Here is a 7403-nt window from a genome sequence, read left to right on the forward strand (position 1 = left end):
TAGCTCTCCAATACAGCATAAACTAAAAAGGGATATCTATATAATGCATAAGAATAACCTCCAGGATAACCTCTTAACTCTTTGTGAAATCTCTTAGCCAATGAAACCTTTTTTGTTTCATTTCTCTCTTCCCCCGTTTGGTCAAGAAGGTTTTCTCAATCCCTTGATGCCAGGTCCCAGCTCATCCTGAGAGTTCTGTCCCACACTGCCAGGGAAACTTGGTGTTGAAGGAATGGGGTTTCAGGATCATATGGAAACCTCACCCCTAGCCTCCTGTGGAACCACGACACTGCCCTCAATGGGGCTGCACCTCTCAGTTTCTCTACCACAGTGCATAAGTACAACTCTTTCTCCACATTTTTTCTAGCACTTATTTCTCTCTGTTCATTTTCAAACCATTTTATTCACACATCATATAATTCAAACTAAGTGCATAGAGATATCTTTGACGCAATAATCTATATGAAGACATTTCCTTTTCTTCCACAAAGAATCCATACCTCTTTCCTATGCCCCCTGCTTGTTGACATTTAGTTTTGGCATAATGCCTTTGTTACACTCAGTGGACACATATTAAAATGTTATTGTTGGCTATACATCTAGCTTGCATTGATTGTACTTTTTCCCATATGCCATCTATTTCAACACCCTTCAATATTAACATACATTTACTCTACCTCATGCAAAAACATTTTTTAATTTGTAATGTAATCAACATCATTGTCCACTCTAGGCATTCTTAAGTTATACCATTTGTCTTTATTGTCTATCTTTCCTTCTGGTTTCATACATGCCCCCAACACTTCTTCCTCAGACATACTCACATTCCGCTTCGTCCAGTGTACTTATATTATTGGGCTACCATTAGGTAATATTGTGATATCCATTTCTGAATTTTTACAACATGTTCTTTTGCATGATCTGCATTCCTTCAACACCAGTTGTCCAATCTCTACCTTATTTCTATCTCCTGATAACCTGTGTTCTTATCGTGAACCCTCTAGGTTCACTCATTAATGTTAGTTCATATTAGTGAGACCGTACTTTACTGAGTCCTTTTGTTTCTGGCTAATTTCACTCAACATAATGTCCTCAAGGTTCACCCACATTGATACATTCTTCATAACTCTATTCTGTCTCACAGCTGTGAAATATTCCATTGTATGTATACATATACCACAGCTTGTTTAACCATTCCTCCGTTGATGGACATTTGGGCTGTTTACATTCTTGGCAATTGTAAATAATGCTGCTATAAACATCTGTGTGTAAATGTGTTTGTGTCCTTGCCTTCACTTCCTCTAAATATATACTTAGTAATGGGATTGCCGGATCATATGCAATTCTATATTTAGCTTCCTGAGGAACCGCCAAACTGCCTTCCAAGGTGGTTGTACTATTTTACATCCCCACCAACAGTGGGTAAGTGTGTGTTTTTCTCTGTGTCCTCTCCAGCATTTGTTGTTTTCTGTTTTTCTGATAATGGCCATTCTAATGGGTGTGAGATGATATCTCATTGTGGGTTTGATTTGCATTTCTCTAAAAGCCAGTGAAGTTGAGCATCTTTTCATATACCTTTTGTATTTCCTCTTCAGAGAAGTGTCTGTTCATATATCTTGCCCATTTTTAAATTGGGGTGTTTGTCTTTGCTTTGTTGAGTTAAAGAATTTCTTTATATATTCTGGATACTAAACCCTTATCTGATATGTGGTTCCCAAATATTGTCTCCCATTGCATAGGTGCAGCCTTGTTTTGTATGGTCCACAAGCTAAGAATGGTTTTTACATTTTTAAATGGTTGAAAAAAAATGCTATTTCATGACCTGTGGTGAAAATCATAAAAAAGTTCCAATTTAAGTGCCCATTAAAATAAAGTTTTAAGGGAACATGGCCTTGCTTATTTATTTATGTTAACACCTATGGAAGCTTTCATGCTGCAGTGAGAGTTGAATAGGTGTGAGAGACCATATGAACTCCAAAGCCTAAGATATTTTCTATTTGGCTCTTTACAGAGAAAGTTTGCTGATTGATTCTGTAAAGCATTTATCTCTAGCTTCTCTGACATTTTATATTATTGGCATACTCTTTATTGGCTGTCTTTTTTTCAAACTGATGTATTCTTAGGTGTGTTCAACAAGATTAGAAGATGGGTTGCATTGTTGTAATCACAATGACTCTCCTATGTTTGCATCTCTGCATTTGAAACATTTTTCTAAAATATAATTTTTCTTAGATTATGACATTATTAGCTTTTTTACAGCCAATCCCTATCCCACCAAATATAGAGATCTATTTCTTGCTTAATAGTTTGTTTAAAATAACACATAACCATCTGTCAAGTGTTAAAAAGAACGATGTCATAATTGATTTAAATATTTTTAACAAATAAAATATGCAGTTACAAACCCATTGAAATATCAACAAATTGAATTACTATCCTTAGAAACCAAATATATAACCAACGAATTTTCAATGGATTTGCTAGGTGAACTGCATGGTTCTAAATTGTATAAATGAAAGTAAGCCTAGTTCTGCAAATATCAGGATGGATAACAGGAAAATTCTAGACCAGTATCAGACTTTTATTACCCTGACAGGACACCATGTGATGATTTTCATTTATCTATTTCAAATATCAATACAATTTTTAATAACTCTCGAAATAGAGGCAGCTTTGTATGACATCACTCCACCTCCAGAATTTTTATAAAATTATGTGGAAAATATTGCAACTTTTTGGGAAAATATTCAAGGCAGTTTCTTCCTAAAGAAACAGTGAAACAGTTTAACTGTTACTATGGCTGAATAAAATAAAAAAGACAATGAAAAGTTTCAACAGAGAGAAGAAAAAATAAAGTGCTTCCAGTTTTCTTGTGCTACTGCCAGTTGTATTATTTTACCTTTTACTTGTTTTTAAAATTTCTTTTGGGCCTGAAGGGTACATTCTGTGTGGAAATAAACTCAGATGGAATCAACTGGTTTACATGTCTTATTTCAACCAAAGTGCTTTTTACTCTCAGTAAAAATTTAAAATTAAATTTAAGAGGCCTTGCTCATTTCCCAGAGTCTTTTAAGATCTGTGTTCTGAAAAGAAATCCTAATACATTTATTAGCTTGTTATAAAGTATATGCAACATTTTTAATCAGTACAGTAAGGAATAAATAGTATTTGAGATCTACCAGAATAACTGAATAACTGTTTAGAAAAAAAAAGTAATACACACCATACAGCAAAATGAATTAAGAAAAAATCTAAAGATTTAAATTTATAATTATATTCATAAATTAACAAAAATCATAGGCAAATAATTATCTCATTTGGAATGACGATAGGATAAACTTCTTAAAGAACTTTTACAGATAAATAAATATAGCAAAAACCACTTGGACAAAAGTAGGTGAAGCAAATTATAATACCGTGTTATTACATATACTATGATATACACTCAATATAATATGAAATTGCCATTTTTATGAGCCCAAAATTTTGAATACCAAAATTTCATATGGTTGATTATAATACACTGATGGTAGAGGCTGGCTGAACTTTAGTGGGGGTGTTTGGAAATAAGACCCTCAGATATAACACACTCTCATTTATTCCATATCTTAATTTATTTTAAGGAAATTAAGGAAAAGCTAAAAATTTATTTATGGTGATTATATTTACATTTTATTGAAAGAATAAGACATTGGAAAAAATCTAAAAGCTCATCAATAAAATAATAGACATATTATAGAGCATCTTTTGGCCAATAAAAACAGTGGGAGAAAATGTGGTCATGCTATACCACCACAAAGTGCTGAGAGGGCAGTAGGAAATGTCTCCTTTTTTCCCTATTCCTCAATAACCTGTGCTACATGTATTCCCTTTCTAGTTATCCCTGATCTAGCATCGTCTTGTTCCCCCATGGGACAGTGGCTTACTAATGTTGCTTCTATTTGTTCAGAGATAACAAATGATTGGGAAGTGGTAAAAGCAGCATAGGTCAACTTAGACTTATTCACGTAACTCTGGCAGCAAAGTGATTTCAACACCATGGAGCAAGTGAGCACAGGAGATTCTGTGATATGAGGAGTATCTGTGTCCAAACATTCTGGACTGAAAGGGGAGTGGCCACGAGGCAGCACACCAGAGCTCAGGGATAGGGGAGGGAGTAGCTGAGACTGGGCTACCGGGCCAGAGGCTGAGAATGAACTCTGGATGGAGTTAAGTCATAACGATAAATCTTTAGCTGTGGGGACCATGGCAGAAAGCATGGAAGTCATTAGAAGTTTGTGCAAATGTTCATTAGGTCATGTGACTGTAGTTTGTTATATGGTGAATATCTTGCTTTAAAATATTACCTAGAAATAGTCACAATAATTCAGTATTTTCTTTTCCATGCCTAATGTGCTGAGCCATGGAAAGGCTTTAGTAGTTTTATGTTTTTTTTGTTCTTCAAGTCTAGAGATTTTTAAACATTTGAATTTTTGTATTAATAAAAAGACCTGGAATACTGTCAGTGGTAAAGTATAGTAGTAGTAGTGGCAGTAATAAAAAAATCAGTGGTAGAATTTGGGCCTCTCTTGTGGGAGACCCGGGTTTAATTCCCAGTCCATGCACTTCCCTAAAAACAAACAAACAAGCAAAATAAACAAAAAACAAACTAAAATTCAACAAATGGTGCTGCAATAACAGGATATTCATGTGGAAAAATAACGAAATGTGACCCTGCCATACGGTATACAAAAAAATAAATAAATAAGTAAATAAAATAAAATTTGTAATCAGTTAAGGAGAGAGGGTTATTTGACAGAATGATAATCTTTGCAGTCAATTTTTGTGGTTTTATATTTAGGATAGGAGAGTCTGAATACTAAAACAAAATATCCCCAAATCCTTTTAAACTGTTCCTTATCTGAATCACAATAAAGGATACAGTAATATTTCACTCATGTAGGGAAATTCTTTCTTTCTGATAATACTCTGGATTGCCCTTAGAAACAAATGTATTTATAGAGTAATATGGGTATAATATAGTATTAAAAGGAAAAAGAAAACAAAATTAAGAAAAAAAAAGTATGCACATATATGCGTGTGCGTATATATATATTTATATATATATAAAATAATATATATAAGGCACAAATAAATGTGAAAAATTCTCAAAATGCCTGTAAAATTACCATCAAGGCCTTTTTTTTTTTTTTTGCCCAGAAATGCAGTTTTATTTGTCAGTGCAGGACAGAGAGGTCCTTGAGCAGCAGAGAGCTTGAGGGGCAGGAGGGGACCTCAAACACGAGCCTTCTTGGAGGCCAGACCCACCTGCCATCTTTTTGTCTGGGAGCTGAACCTCAGAACCCCACCCCAGACGACCCAAGGCTGTGTTGAAGAGGATGATGGAAGCAAAGTCATTGGTGATGAGGACTGATTCCAGGCCCAGCTCTGGAGCAGTTTTACCTGCATCTCTTGCCCAGCCACACAGCAAGGTCCCTGATGGTGCTGGGGCCCCGGGCCTCCATCATCAGGTTGAACTTCTTCCCCTCTACTTGAGCCAGCTGCTGGGCCATGCTCAACTCCAGCCCCAGCTGGGCCCGGATATAGACCAGTTCCAGCTTCTCACTTCTGCACCTGCTGGGATTCTGCCGGTCAATGGCCAAGACCTCTGTTTTCAGCTTGGACTGCAGCATAGAGCTTTCTCCTTCAATCACACTGCCTCTGTGCAGGACTCAGCCTTGGCCTTTGTTATCTTCGTGCTCTCCAGGCTGTGCTCAGTGGGTGCAGAAAGTTCCCTGAGAGCTGTTTCAACTTCTGATTGGCCCAAGATCTTCTGTCTCTCAAGTCGACCATGGGCTTCTTGTTCTAGTCTCTGGGCCTCATGCTTAAGAATTGCCTACTGGAAATCGGTGGTGCTCTCGATGTCCAGGTGGACACTGTACTGCAGGGTGTCCACAGTCCTCACTGACTACACATACACACTGCTGTCCTCCAGCAAGACCTTCTCCTCTTCAGGGACTGCAGAGCCCTCAGCAGCAGGACTTGCTGCTTGGACAGCACATATAAGTCCTGGATGTCTGTTTCAGGCTTTCCTGGGGCTAAAGGAAGACTTCTTTCCCTTGATGACATACTTTTGCATGAGTTGGTTCTTTATATCTGGGTGGAGGTTCAAACAGTAGTTTCAAGGGCCCAGGGTGGTTACGGGCAGGACACCAGGCACCTGTCGTGGACATCAGGTTCATGGGCCTCTGTGTCCTGCACCATCACCAGTCGTTATTCTCTTGTGTGGCTGGGCATTCCCATAAAGTCTAGGAAGTGCAGCAGAGCCTGGAGGTGCAGGACTGTCTTTTCCTTGAGGATCACAGGGCCCACCAAATCCAGCACTTCCTCAAACATGGCTGAGGTGCATGAACCTACCAAGCAGGCATTCTGTTCTCACTTCCAGCAGGCCCTAGAGGACCTCATAGCCCAGCTGGGCAGGAGCCTCATCTATTTCATCCAATGCTCCTCAAACCCACACCAGAAAGGACCCAAGCCTCTTTGATGCAGGACACATGGCTCAGCAGCTGCGCTAGGCAGGCATCCTGGAGGCCCTCTACTTCCATGCGTGCCTTACTGTGCCTTCCTGGCCAGATTCGGGGCGGGGGCAAGAGGGTAGGGAGACACCTACCACCAAGAGAGATGTGAAGCCATAATCAGTTTTGGGGCAGAGTCGCTAGTCTGCCTCCTCGGAGGCGCCAAGGTCTTGCTACAGGAGCTGGGCTGGCAGCGCTGGAGCAGTACTGGGCCCAACTGCAACTCCCAGGTCCTTCTCACCCTGCGCGGCGGCCTCTGCGCTGGCCTCTGCCGCCGGCGCCTCCGCCTCCTGTCCTGACTACAGAATTGTGTGCACGGCCTCCAGGCCAGGAGACGATACCTCCGGCGGCCAGCCACTCTCGGGGAGCGGAACACTCTCCCGGCCTCCCCTCTGGAGGCGATAGAGAAAGCAGCTTGGGTGTCGGTGTGCCTGGCATAGCCAGGCCTCGGAGAAAGTGCTCAGCATGGAGCTGAGGCGCTTGGAGATCCCAGCTGAGCTGACGGTGATGCCGAAGACCCAAGGCGGCCAGCGCGCCCTGGAGGAGAACATCACTGAGTCGATGCCCCTGAAGGTACTGCCTGGCCCAGCCTGACCCTCCCGCCTCCTGGTGTACGGGTCCCCACGACCACAGGAGCCTACCTGGTGCGACAGGGCAGCGCCGGTCGGGACTGCGGGACGAGCTCTTCAGCCAGTTGGTGGCCAGCTCTGGGACAACCCTGATGGGCAGCGGAGCCAGAGCGGCTGTGCCCTCACTTCTGCCCTGCTCAGCGCCTTCGCCCCCCTGCCGGCCCCGCAGAGAAGGCTGCTCAAATTTGTACCCGACCAGGCCCTAGGGACACGGCCTCCC

General features: G+C 41.0%; 1 pseudogene; it reads right to left on the minus strand.

Annotated features, from left to right (window-relative positions):
- Positions 1-5209: 5209 nt before the first annotated feature.
- LOC143683368 (major vault protein-like) lies at positions 5210-6992 on the minus strand (annotated as a pseudogene).
- Positions 6993-7403: the final 411 nt, after the last annotated feature.

The sequence above is a fragment of the Tamandua tetradactyla genome, chromosome 5, assembly GCF_023851605.1.
Source record: "Tamandua tetradactyla isolate mTamTet1 chromosome 5, mTamTet1.pri, whole genome shotgun sequence".
Classification (NCBI taxonomy): Eukaryota; Metazoa; Chordata; class Mammalia; order Pilosa; family Myrmecophagidae; genus Tamandua; species Tamandua tetradactyla.